Source organism: Nipponia nippon, unplaced genomic scaffold (genome assembly GCF_047370975.1).
Source record: "Nipponia nippon isolate SJK-2023a ecotype South Korea unplaced genomic scaffold, ASM4737097v1 scaffold_1, whole genome shotgun sequence".
Taxonomy (NCBI): Eukaryota; Metazoa; Chordata; class Aves; order Pelecaniformes; family Threskiornithidae; genus Nipponia; species Nipponia nippon.
In genome coordinates this window covers 135,612,581-135,625,110 of record NW_028262290.1, presented here as the reverse complement: position 1 = coordinate 135,625,110, position 12,530 = coordinate 135,612,581, and the positions used below count along the sequence as shown (strand labels likewise).

At 35.4% G+C, this 12,530-nt stretch overlaps 1 protein-coding gene across 3 annotated transcripts in view; it reads right to left on the bottom strand.

Moving 5' to 3' along the window:
* DGKB (diacylglycerol kinase beta) overlaps positions 1 to 12,530 on the bottom strand; it is a 494,094-nt gene that overhangs the window by 391,899 nt on the left and 89,665 nt on the right. The window lies entirely within an intron of this gene.

Sequence of the window (12,530 nt, the reverse complement as noted above, 5' to 3'; positions counted from 1 at the left end):
GATAGAGTGCTGCATGAATTGTAGGTACACCAGAAATATTTAACAAGAAAAAAAAAAAGACATATTTCTTGCCTTTTGGACTGCTTAAAAAATGAGAACTAGTGTTTGCCTCACAATATGCAGAATTTGAAACCACAGCCACCTTTGCCACAACAATTTTCTGTCCCAGTTGAGTGAAAAGTTACAGAACTTCTCCTACCTGAAGATATAGCAGTATGGTACAAAGTAAATTGTAGGTTTTAAACAAGAAAAAAATCAGTTGGCCACAAAGATGACAGTTTTTGATTAAGAATGAACCACAGCGGGGAATTTTGTACTGAAAAAGCTATAAATGAAAGACATGTTTGAATAATAGAAGTTAGATTCCAATTTTGTTAGGAAGGGTTTTTTTTCATATTCTCCCAAATAGCCATCTGCACCATAATATCTATTTTTAATGTTATGTGCATTATAATTCACACTGCCTCCATACATTGTTACAAATTTCAAAGAGCTCATGAATGAAAAATGGCATACTATTGCAACATATGTAAGCAGAATTTATGTAGGAAATACAGAGTAATTATTCCATGCAATACGCACCAGCACTCTTCACAGCCATCACTGTTCCTACTTTCACAAGTGCATGGAATATGTTCAAAGATAGGACAGTCATGTGTCCAGCTTTTGGGATCTGACTGATCAGAAATTATCTTCATTGGCAAAAATAATTAGACTCTTACAACAAAATTAATGAATTTTCAGAAAATGCCTAAAAGGTTTGTTATTTTTATACATCATCTAAAGAGCTGTTGGAAGAAACAAAAGCTCCTGGCATCCCTGTCATTAGCATTATTAAAATACCCTTTACCCCTCACTATCTGAACTATTTATCTGTTGCCATTTCGCCCTGCTTGGGCAATGAAGTTAGACAAAATGCACACACATTTGTTGATCAGCAATTTGTGATGTACAGCCTTATGCTGTGGAATGTGAGGAAGCATATAGTTCATTCCATCAATACAGTTAACATACTATTGTATGATTGTTTTTAACTAAAGGAACAAAAATGGAAGGATTAATAATGCTCTATGATCCTGAAACAAGCTTACTCCTTCCATTCATAATGGTACATGCCTAATGTATCTTTGCAGAATCAACTATTCAGATAGGACTGAGTTTATAATTTTTTTAATAGAATTTCATTTCCATTTCAGTTAGGCCTTAATGATTTATGCTCTGTGTAATTCTAGAGTTTAAAGCTGGATATTGTCTTATCTTTGACCACCGCTGCTGATCTAAATGCTATCAAGAGTAGTCTCCTGAAATAGTGCATGAACTCCAACTGTTTGTGAGCTATTGTTCGTATGGCTTGTATTTCAACTCTACAACGTTATGTGTATTATCATGTGTAGTGAGTAATGGAAGACATGTTCCGATAAGTGATTATAAGTACTGACACTGAATGAAGATGCTTCTTTACTCCAGCTGATTTTGGAGCCATTATAGTCATCATTCAAATCAATTACACCATCCATGCTTGTATGGGTATGAAGTCTTTCCCTTACTTCTTGCTACCTGTGAAGTTATGGACCTAAGTCAGAATGCCATAAACAGATGTTAAGCAAATATTATGTTGTTCTTAAAAACATAAAACAGCAAAACATACATAGTACTAGATAAGTAGTACTAGTTACCTTGCAGGCAGACATGGTGATTTTAATGGAGCATGACTCAGTATAAAACCATCTGAATTCAATTTGAATGGTAATCATACTAATTAGAAAGGAAGTCAAGGAAGTGACTTAAGTTCTAAATAGCTTCTGTTGATTTCACCAGTAAGAGTCAATCGAAAATTTTATGCCTTTCTGATGCTTCCCCAAAAAGGGAATTCAGAAAGCAATTCAGAAACAAGAGTTTCTTGTTTAGTAGAAAATGCAGTGAGAGATAGAGATCTTGCCAAAACAGTTAAATTGTTGTCATTTCTTAATTAGGGAAATATAATTTCATTATTTAAATGACTTTATTTAAACACGTTGGTTAAAATATTATATATTCAATATATTTACATTTTTATAAAAATAAACATACATCACCTGCTACAGTGAGGCACTGTGGCAAATTCTATTATTCATGCTCTTTTAATCAAATGAATTAAAGAAAATTAGTTGTACATTCTATGAAGTACTGCTTTAATCTTTTATACTTGTTGTCAGGATGAGGTTTGTTGATGCCTGCTACTGTATGAGGCATGGTGATGTTAGAACTAATTTTATATATTCTAAGACAGACAGAAAAGGTCTCCAGACTCTGCTTGACTGCTGAGAAACAGTTTTGTTTCTGCTGTTCTCTTGAGATCCAGACTGAAAAGGCTTAACAGAGAAGATAAGGGACAATCAGGTCTTTTTGACACAGTTACTCATACAGGTAATGGAAAATTTCTCTTCAGCCTTCATACCAGATTTTAGCCACCTGTATTTTTCAATTTCTACTAATAAATGAGATGCAAATAAGAGTTATATCAACTTGTCTTGGAAGTAGTTAAATACAGGGAAGTCATCATAAGCTAGCACATGTCACAGGAGTAATGCACCATCAGAGTGGAAGAACTTGCTTTCTAAAGCCAAAAAGTTGATGTTAATGATTTTTTTTTTTTTTAGTATTTACCATTTTCCATTTGCATTTGATATTCTTCTGGAGTATTTTGTTCAAAGTATGCATAACAAAGGACACTGGTTAAAAAAAAATGAACCTAAGTGTACAACTCCTATAAAGGAACTCGGATGGATTAAGGGAATTCTTTGTTTCAGTTACTTTCTGAATGACACCGATTATAGAGGTCTTCCTACATAAAAGATGGACAAAGTGAAATCAAGAGGGGTAAAATGCTAACATTTTCTTGGGGTTCTATCTAAAAAACACTCTTTTTGAAGTAACCTAGCTTTGGCCTTGTTCTTCTTCCATAATGTTTTGCCCTCAATCCATTCCAGTCTTTTAAACTTTTTATAGCCCCTTTTTCCTGAGATAGTGGACTACCTGGAACACAATATGTTTCTAATATGGGGGATTAGCATACTCTCGATAGCTGACCTTTACCTATCAATGCTTTAAATTTCCCTTAATCACACTACCTACAATGCAAGTTATTCTTCTGTATGTAAATGAACCAAAGTAAACGCACCTCCTGACTTTCTGCCCAGATGTTAACATGGTAAAAAGTATCATCTATTCATGGCAACAGTTATTTTTAGAATAGACAAATAAGATTGCAGTGATTCCAAGTCACGATTAAATTCTCATATTTCCTCTTTTTTTCTTTCAAAAAGATACAGTTGATATCACCCACTCACTGCCATTTACCATCATTAATGATTCCAGAAACTGAATAACTAAAAATTATCCCCAAGCCAAAAGCAGCTGCCAAGGCTCAGAAATACTGAAAATTATTTCACTAGAACTTTTATGCCTAAACATGGATTTAGAAGTTTGCCTGTAGACAGCCAAGTGTGAGCATTTTGCTGTCTGCCAAACTGTCTATATCAGTCAAAATGGATTGGTATTTGATATGCTAGTGCACATGGGAACTGGGAACACATTTTAGACCATCAGACATTTATTGGCATCTTTACTGCCTATGGCTTGCAATACAGATAGGCTTCACAATGGAACATGTACTTTTCCATGTTGTACACTGAACACTATAAAATCAAGGGCAAACTATGGAAATGTCTTTATATATAAACTATCCTTTAATTTTGAGGTACAAAATACCACTCTTCAGTCTGAAAAAGAACAACAATCCACCAAAACTAACTGATCCTCTGTAGACACCGTGTAGAAAATTAGAGTTACTGTAGTTAAGGTGATGGCCGCAGAGAAAATTAACATTATGTAATGATCACCATTTTAAACTTTGTATTGATTCCAGTGGAAGTTGCCAGGTTAAAGCAATTTTTAGAACAAAAAAATAACTTCTTCACATAATTGGATAAATGTATGGACCTCATTCTCAGAAGCGCGGGAAAGTTCTTCAGTTATTATTAGGGCAGTATTCAGCACTTAAAGGGGGCTTGTAAGAAAGATGGGGACAAGCTTTTCAGGAGGGCCTGCTGTGGTAGGACAAGGGGTAATGGTTTTAAACTAAAAGAGGGTAGATTCAGACTGGATATAAGGAAGAAATGTTTTACAATGAGGGTGGTGAAACACTGGAACAGGTTGCCCAGAGAGGTGGTAGATGTCCCATCCCTGGAAACATTCAAGGCCAGGCTGGATGGGGCTCTGAGCAACCTGATCTAGTTGAAGATGTCCCTGCTTATTGCAGGGGGATTGGACTAAATGACCTTTAAAGGTCCCTTCCAGCCCAAACCATTCTATGATTCTATGATAATACATTGCATGTGGTATGGGGTATGACCATGCCATTAGACTTAATGTTTCTCTCCAACCCCCAGCAATCTGGAAACTGGTTCTTGGAAATGATAATATAAAAAAATTGCAAGTATTAACAGAAAAAAGGGAATGGAGCTGAAATCAGTCTTGAAACCATTTCCTTCTAGCACAATTGTACTTCTCTAAAGCTATTGAACCCAGTATCGTCAAAAGAAAATGTCACAGACTCTCAAAAGCAAAGGACAGACAATTCTACAGATTATTGGATCATGTCCTATTTATAGACATCTAACCTTTTCAGCCCCAAAGAAAAGCAAACAGAAAAGTGGAGTCATGTCATAGATCCAAGCCCCAAATTACAGTAATTTTGTACTGTTATTGTATTTTGTTAATCACAGAGACTCAGCAAAACACTAAGTGAGTCACCATTAGTATGAGCAACATTTCGTTGTCAGAGTAAATAAAACTACCGTACTTAAATATTCCTAAAAAAAAAAGAAAATGAAAAATTTGAAAAGCTCTTTGCCTTGTATGCACTTTTTATCTTCCTGCCTGTATATCAACAACACAATTTTTTCCAGTAACTGTTCAAATAACAAGCTACACTTTGGATAATAACTGGGAGGGAAAACAGGTAAATTCTGTAATTCCAAAGTCAATCAACTATAATATTAAATTCATGCCTTAATTTAGATCTTATCTAGAAAAAAAATTACAGACAATACATGCAGTGGAAGATAAATAATTATAGGTCCAGGAACACAGTCAATCTCAATTGCACATGAGCAAAAATGGGCCAGGTTGTACAGCAGAACAAAAAACTCTGGAAGGCAAGAGCTTTTGCAACGTTATCTATGGAACTTAATTGCAAAGGGCAGATGAAACTCTTCAAAACATTTGCATGCTTGGGCCTAGCATTGATGCGTCTCAGCGTTAGTTGAGACAGAAGTAAACTGATTTCGGTTCTGGATTCTTTCCAAGGCTTCACAAAGCTAAATTATGCTACAGGATCTTTTATAATTGCTCTGGTAAAGTATGGAATGAGGTACTCTGTACCTCAAAACAACAATCTCCTCTAAGTAAAAACCTAAAATTTAGTAGTTCATCTACATTATATTCTTAATCTTCAACATAATCTTTAACATAGTTCTTTAAATTAGCATTATATCTGTCCTAAAATAAAAAAGTGGGAAGATCTGAAGTCTTCCTCCCACCCCAAACTGAGCACAGATTGCCACATGTCTGCTATTGCAGATCTCACCACTATTTCAAACACTGAGAATTGGTTTTGAAATTCAGTCACTCCTACATTCCACCATGTTATTGAAACTATCACCATCTTCAGTGGGCTAGCAGCTATGCCCCTTTTATAGCAAATATAGGTGTCCTTTTAAATGACTATCCAAGACTGACCCCATATATTGAATCAAATCACTCTGTAAGGATAGTGCTGACCATCCCTAAACTTTAGGTGGAAAGGTGTTAGCTGTATGAAATTCTCAGCTCATGGCATAAATTTCTTTCCAATAGACTCACTGAGCTATAACTGTGATGTGACAAGGAAAACATGCATCTGTTCTCAGTTCAGGACTAAATGTGTATATATATTACTTTCTATTTTAGCAATTTAGTCTTCATTTCTTTTAATTCAGTGGTGTCAGCTCCAAATAAAGAGAACACTTATTGGTTTTCTGAAGAGAGATCTTCCCATCTGATACCAGGACAGCATTATAATTTACAATACTGGCACGCTTGGCAGGAATGGTAGCATATGTGAGACACAATATCATGTGCTTTAGGTGTTATTCCATGGGAAACTTGACAAGGTTTCTACACCTGGTATCTTAAGAAAAACAGAAATATTACAAATGCAAAGTATTTTTCAAGAAACTTGTAATCTTCAAGTATTAAGAAAGGAACAATTAGGCTATCAATACAGTCCTGATGTGGTCTGATTTCAAAACTATGTTGGCAATTCCTTGTGTGGATTATTTACATGATTTAACACTCTGTGCAAAAGAAAAAACATATTAGTTCTGATCTCCACAATATTCTAGGTATCAGGTAATTACAAGAAGCTAAATCACTGTCTAGAGGAATTTATACTGGCATCATCAATTTGTCAAGAATTTATGCAATCAGTTCATTTCACTGAATCAATCTATATATATATAGATTATATATCTGAACTCAAAGACTGGACTATACAGTTTTTCACATGGGGAAACGTGTTTGTATGAGGAATTCCACTGACATCGGTCAAGCAGCTCACGTGTGAAAATTCTCATCAGTGTAAATAAGTTTTGCACAATGTAGCCCTTGGCAATTTCATAACCTTTCAAGCTCTTATTACAAACCAACTAAAAAGGCTTTGATTTTGCCAAGAGAGAACCTCGCAACAACAGGGTTATCGCATTTTTATGCATTGTTTAAACAGCCAGTTTATATAGAAAAATACGATATCTATCTAACTATTAGAAATTGTTTTCATCACTTGTCTGCTTAACCTGAAGCCCATTCACTTGTAATTTTACTCACAGTTCAAACTACTTATTTAACCTGCTTGTTCAGTCATTTAAACCTCTTCACATTGGGACAGTGTTTAATGCTTCTGAAATAAACTACATCACCATATGTAAGTTTATATTGTTGATAAGCATTTTTATAATCTGTCTGCTAAACTTCTTTCACAGTTATTGGCAAGATACAGGCAACGGCAGAGGGTGAGTCATCTGACCTTTCTCAGGATGGTATGAGCTGTCCTCATGGGTTGCATTTTTGTCTTGCTTGAGTACAAGGGAGGCCATGGTAGCATATACTGAAACACCTAACTTTTTAACATGCTAATTAAACCGTGGGAATATGGCTAAGCCTGAGAAAAAAGGAAAAACAAACAAAAAAAAGTATGGCATGGTCTCAAATGGTCATAAGAGATCCCTCCACAAACATTCATTACAAAATTTCATCTGGAGGTATGGTCTTAACTTGTAACAACATTATATCCTGCAAATGCTTACAGAAGTCAGGAGCTTAAGAGTTTAAGTCTGATGCTTAGTTTATAAGTCTGATGCTGCAATTAAGTAACATTACAAGAAAAGGATGAGTAAATATATATCAAAATAGTTTCAGTTTTTCAGAAAAAATATTCAAAATCAGTTCACATAACTTTACTCTGTTTTTAAGCAATAATTAAAATAATCTTTTTATTGTATTTGTAAGTAGTTCAGGTTTGAATGCAAGACATACATTATCATAGAACTTTAAGTAGTATTTAGGTCTGTCTGTGCCTTGAAATCTTAAGTAATTATTAACATAATGTGAGAAACAAGGATATCGGCTTATTTTTTTCTGAATTCCAGCTGACTACCTGTAATTAAGCAATTTCTTTACAGTAGTAGCAAATACCTATACGTCAAGATTAATTTGATGACTCAAATACTATGCAATTATTTTAAAGGCACTTATGTCTGTTTCTGTAATTGCAAGGGATGTCATAGGGGATAAGCATGCTAAAAACTCTTTCTATAGCCCATTATCATTAATTAAAATTATAACCAAATTAAAATATGAATATGTCCTTTAATTTAATCTAAAAATATACTCAGTAAGAGTAAATGCTTATACATACATTCCAGCAAGTATAAAACCCACAGTAATTTTTTTTGCAAGCACTGCTGTAATGCTGGGTAAGACTAACTGTCAAAATAAAGATCAGAAAATCAATTAATCCAAAGTTTCTACATGAAAGACAACTCACTGGAGTCTTCTCCATTGTTCTCTCTTGAAATAGAATTTACATATTAGATCTCTACCATGTAATGCCATAACCTGACAATTCTTTGTCAGCTCAAGAATTTTAACTCAGAAATGGAAATGAGAATTCCTTTTACTTCTCTTCATTTGAGATGGTTCATCCATATTTTACACAATCCCTTCAGTCAAACCCCTGTTAAAAGCCTCTACAATTTTGACAGAAAGAAACCTGATCAAGATAGCCGTGTAGAAGAATGGGATATCTATAATTACACTCAACAACCAAGCTGATTCTACTGTGTTTGTCAGACACTTAGGGCAAAATTGGCATTCATTTTTTGTCTTGTAGAGTTCCTAGCCTTCCCTGGTGCTTAACAGATAATAAGCATTTCTGTATAACTGTATGTCATAACATGCAAGTGCAGAAGTTTCCAAAATAATTGGAGCCAAAGTTAGTGTAGTATTGGCACATAATTTATTTGCCTTCCTTCCCTAAAGTTGTGTTGCTCTACATACACTGTAGTTAGAGTGCTGAGGGAAAAATAGTTTACATAATATTAAAAAGCACAGGGGAGAATAGCTTGCATAATACTAAAAAAACCCCCACCTTTCTCAAAAGTGAGGGTAAATAAATAAATGTGTCAAGAATTTATAGTTCTCAAAATTTCATCTTTTGAAAGGTGAAAAAATTTAGCACCACAATGAAAGTTCTTCAAGATTGAGAACTTTTTGTTTCTTTTGCCTACCGATCATTGGTTTATTTTATAACCAGTTAACTAACATTCAACCATTTTTTTGTTTACAAAAGACAGTTGAGAGTGTCAAAACAGTTTTTAACTAGGAGATAGTACTCCCTTTGACACACCAGAAGAATTCTTGTTAGCATTATCAGCAGACTAATTTAATTAATGTTAATGAAAGGGAAAAAAAAAAAAAAGAAAAAGAAAAGAAAAACACTTCTCCCAAGATATGCTCTTCAGAATAACTTTGGGACACGAGAGCAGAAGCAGCCTTGGAAGCTTTCAAAAGCATCTGTGGAAATGCTTTTGATGCTATCAACCACAAACTTAATGTGATTGATATAAACCACAAACTTAAATCTCTTTTAGAAAAATAAATTTAAAAAAAAAAATAAGTCTAGCTACCTTCTTAAAAGAGTACATCAGTTTGATAAAGAAGAGAGAAATATTTAGTTGAAGGTGTGAATGCTTCTGGAAACTGAACAACTAACTACCATGCAGCTTCAGAAATTTTAAGGAAGCATAAAGTTCATTTAGCCAAAGAAAACATTAGTATTCCATTGATAGTGTTTTCCTTCATTGCAGTCGTTTTGTCTGACAAGGTTTCAGACAGAATGTAATATCTCTCAGACCCGTCAACCCTGAAAAGCAACTCCAGTGGCAGGATTCATCATAAATTGACTTTTCTATTGTATGAGGGCCTTATTTTCTCACTTTGAATGAAGTGGTTGTATACCTGGATAATTTTAAACAGAGCTCACTATATAACTTGCTTTTTGTGATATTTAGAACATAAGATTCAACTTTTTGTTTTGCAAGGTGTACCTCTCAAATAACAAGATATATTTCTTGCTGGAAGAACATAGCCTAAGACAGAGCACCTGCTGACATTAAAACCAAGGTGCCATAATGTTCTGCTCGTGGCCTTTGAGCTGTTCTGCATTGCTTTGTCTCTCTTTGTTGTCTCTCCAGCTTTCTAATCTCTTTTGCCCCTCATATTTTAACCTTCAGTATTTCTCACACACTGACGTTAGCATCAAGTATAAAATATTAAGCACCAGCAGTAAGATTCAAGCTCTTAAACATAAAGCAAGATGTTACAGGGAGCTCCTGTTTCTGTATGTTCTGAGACCCAGAGGCAAGAGCCAGCTGAAGAAAATAGGTAGATTGAAGAAAACATGATGCTACACTTGTTTTGAGTATTTCTTCCTCTTCAGAAAACCAGTAAGAGTTACAACTTTTCCCAACTTATCTCTGAAAGAAGATCTTTATCCCTCTGTTCCCTTTGAGCAATGCTTCCTCCTTGCAATGGGTGTTCAGGAGTCTAATTCATAGAATCATAGAATCGTCAAGGTTGGAACAGACCCTTAAGATCATTGAGTCCAACCGTTAACCTAACACTGCCAAGTCCACCACTAAACCATGTCCTCAAGCACCTCGTCTACCCATCTTTCAAATACCTCCAGGGATGGAGACTCAACCACTTCCCTGGGCAGCCTGTTCCAGTGCCTGACTACCCTTTCGGTGAAGAAGTTTTTTCTAATATCCAACCTAAACTTCCTCTGGCACAGCTTGAGGCCGTTTCCTCTCGTCTTATCGCTTGTTACCTGGGAGAAGAGACTGACACCCACCTCACTACAGCCTCCTTTCAGTAGAGAGCAATAAGGTCTCCCCTCAGCCTCCTCTTCTCCAGACTAAACACCACCAGTTCCCTCAGCCACTCCTCATAAGACTTGTTGTCTAGACCCTTCACCAACTTTGTTGCCCTTCTTTGGACACGCTCCAGCATTCTCCACTGCCCGCGGCACTGACACTGCAGAGCACAGCCAAACAGCCTGTGCTCACTGTGCACATCTTTGTGCTGCTGCCAAAGATCTGCGAAGAGGCAAGCTTATGCTTCTTCCTGCTCTCTAAGTACTGGATGCTGGCTGTTACGGGTCTTCCTTTTGAAATGGCCCTCTGTATGCAGAGGTCATCTGTTGTGGGGAGACGCAATAAACTTGCCCAACAAGCAGCCATGTCTTGGGAAGTAGCAGCTCTCTCCCCTACATCTGAAACATTTGGATAGCATAAAAAGTAGGTCAAACAGTAATTTTCTTTTTTTTTTTTTTTTTTTTTGACCCAGAACTTTTGAGGAAATCGCTGTGTTTGACTGTGCTCATGCTTATAGTGGCAGGTATAAGCAGCCAAATTATTTTGAGCACCAACTTAGTTTCAACAACAAAAAAATTTCACATAAAGATTTGCTCTATTGCAACATTTACTTAGATTTTTTTTTTTCTTCACTTCCAGTGGGTACTTTTTTGGAATACTTCATATTTTTTCCCAGGGAGGACTTCCTTTGATTATGCACCATACCAAAATTTACAACAAGAAGAATAGCTGGTTTTGCCATACTGAAATCAGACATTTTAAATTCTGTATACTTATATGAGAGTACTCAAGTCTTCATTTTCCTGTTCAATAACATAGTTAAAGCTAAAAGAACAACACCACTTTTTCCTTTACAATGCCTGTTTAATGCTGGGTACATCCAGGCTCCACTGTATGCCAGAACTAGTGAAGTCATCTTTGTTTATTTGGAGTATGTATACATATGTATAAATGTGTAAGTTTAAAAAGTCACAGGCACATTTAAAGCAAACTATTAATTGCTGACTAGCAATAGCTTAAAATCGTATTTGCAGAATGTAGGACAGAAAACCTGTTTATTTATTATATCAGTTTATCCCTCAGCTGCAGCCTGAGTGCAGGACAAGAGGACTGCACATTACTGTGGCTAACACACAGTATTTAGATTAGAGCCCTTTAATTTTCTCTCATCAATATTTGGAGAAAAGTGGAACACAGTGCTATACAGCAATGAATACTGAATCTCATTTCAGACTGTCTGTCGTAACTCTTTGTGTTTAATGAAACAATTCACTTGTTAAAGCTAGTGGTGGACCAATACTATTGCAAATCTATTCCTTTTTTTTTTTCCCTGTTTGTGAAGAGACCTTAAAACCAAAGGGAATATTGATGAATGAGGTCTTGTATCATTTACCTGCTTTAGCTATAAGTAAGTCCCCCTATACTATAAAAATATTGAACTTCTTCTAATTCTTCCTCCACAACATTTCTAGAAATGAACACTCTTCTAATATAACGTTCCTGCAACCTCTCTAATTTTTGAGGATATTTTTTCAGTCTAAGTTTCTGGAGTTTTTTAGTTGAAATACTTTAAGAAAATTTCAGAGATAGTGTTTTGGATTACCTGTTATAAGATACCATTACCTCTGTGCCTTTGAAGAAGAATAAAACATTTAAAGTTATCTCTAAATATGACTAAGATTCTACAGTCCTTCTTCCAGTACCTTTTTTTTTTTTCTTTTCTGATTTACAGAATTTCTCTCTGAACAAATATATTGATCAAAACTTCTCAAGTATGTGATTGATTCACCTTTAATACCACCTTTCACAAACACAGTGGCAGATCTGAAGTTCTTGTTAGAAGTGTTTCTTATTCGTTTCTCCATAAATGGTTAAATTTACAACTTGAATGTACTCTAGGAGCATAAGGCAACCCAAACCACAGAATCACAGGTTGGCTGAGATAGGAAGGCACCTCCAGAGATCATCTAGTCCAACATCCTGCTCAAATCTGGGTAAGTTACAGCAGGTTGCTCA